Source organism: Adiantum capillus-veneris, chromosome 18 (assembly GCF_014529385.1).
Source record: "Adiantum capillus-veneris isolate H3 chromosome 18, ASM1452938v2, whole genome shotgun sequence".
In the NCBI taxonomy this organism is placed as follows: Eukaryota; Viridiplantae; Streptophyta; class Polypodiopsida; order Polypodiales; family Pteridaceae; genus Adiantum; species Adiantum capillus-veneris.
Genome location: NC_140948.1, coordinates 150,120,838 through 150,122,476, shown reverse-complemented (window position 1 = coordinate 150,122,476; position 1,639 = coordinate 150,120,838). Strand labels below are relative to the sequence as shown.

Genomic DNA, 1,639 nt, shown 5'->3' with positions numbered 1-1,639 from the left:
TTACACAAGCTGGGGGAAAAAACTTCTTGGTGAAGGGAAAAAACACCGTTCTTAAGATTTTAAAAACAATAAGGATAGTTACACATAACTATCCAAAGAGTGTTGACTATTTGTTACGATTGACATATTGCGACATCTGTTAAAGAGAACCTTTCACACAAATGCTAGTATGTTGTCAATGTAAGAATCGCTCTCGGGGTCAAACAGACTTGTGGGATTATATTTTGGGGGTGATTAAGAAGTGTTTCTTATTTCTAAGAGTACTTGAATTAAATGCCAGACCAAGGAAATGGTTAAGCTACTTCAGGTCAATTTCACATACCCAACAGAACTCAAAGACCTATGAGACGAGTCGGCTTGATGCTCGGTTAAGCAAATGCAGCATAAGGAGACTTGTACAAGTGGGCATGCACTAAAACCTTAAGTTTCATGTGGCTTGAGTTGAGCTTTTCTGTGTTTTGAGCTTCAAAAGTACATTGTTGATGAGATATGGCCAATGGGGCCATCGCTCAGCGTTTCTGTGGGTACAGACCCAAAGCTCGATTTGCAACAACAAACGAAACGCCAACATGAGATCATCAAGAAACCACTCCGAAACCAATGCTGCACAAACCCAAAGATCCCTCAGATTATCTGCATGTGTCACACGCACACATACAGAGAGAGAGAGAGAGAGAGAGAGAGAGAGAGAGAGAGAGAGAACCTGATGGGGCGCATGGCGACCTCCTCCATGAGATGATGCAAGAGAAATTTGAGAGAGTGCAGGCTCATGGCCAACGCCGCAAAGCCCAGCACCATTAGCGCAGGCAGCATAGTTTTCGAAAACCCGTGCGTTCGTGTGTGTGTGTGTGTGTGTGTGTGTGTGTGTGTTGGTTGTGTGTGTGTGTGTGAGAGAGAGAGAGAGAGAGAGCGTGTGTGTGTGTGTGTGCGTGTTCAACTTGCCCTGTGTGTATTCAACGGGTACTCCCTATGTTCACCGGGTAGAGAGTCACAGTCTAACTGGGCCATTCAACGGCACATACATAGAGCGCATTCGCACATCGGCTGGCAACGTTATGAGAGCTTAAGCAAATTTGGCCTATTTTGACAACTTTCGATTCATTGCTTGTGTTCGTTGAGATCGTGAGAACTAAGTGACAAGCGCGTGGGGGCGTGAGATCTACGGTGAGATTATCGAGCATCTAGATCTTGTTGGCACCATTACAAGTAATCTCGGGTACAAAAAGTAATCTCGATACTCGAGAAGCAAATCTTCCTAAGAGTTCTAGGAATATCTTTGACGAAGGAGATACGTTAATAGCATTTTCATATGACAAATTGAAAACTGGAGACATTACTCAAGGTCTCCCAAAGGTTGAGCAACTCCTAGAGTCTCGTTCCATCGCTTCTATTTCAGCAAGAATTGGAGATCTTTTTGAGAGTTGGTATCAAAATATTACTAAATTAATCGGGAATCCATGGAATCACTTGTTAGGTGCTAAAAGAAGTATGAAGCTTTGCCAATTAATTCTAATTGATCAAATTCGAACAGTTCATGAGTCTCAAGGAGTATGGATATGCGACAAGCATCTAGAAATTATTGTCTGCCAATTGACATCTAGGGTCGTAGCATCTGAAGATGGGATAACTAATGTATTCC

The 1,639-nt window shown here is 42.8% G+C and overlaps 1 long non-coding RNA gene across 1 annotated transcript; it reads right to left on the bottom strand.

Annotated features, from left to right (window-relative positions):
• Positions 1 to 357: 357 nt before the first annotated feature.
• Positions 358 to 1,022, bottom strand: LOC147436637 (uncharacterized). The gene is made up of 2 exons (XR_015185065.1): positions 704 to 1,022; positions 358 to 603 (listed from the first exon to the last, which is right to left on the bottom strand). It is a non-coding gene; the product is annotated as an uncharacterized LOC147436637 (long non-coding RNA).
• Between the last annotated feature and the right edge of the window lie 617 nt (positions 1,023 to 1,639).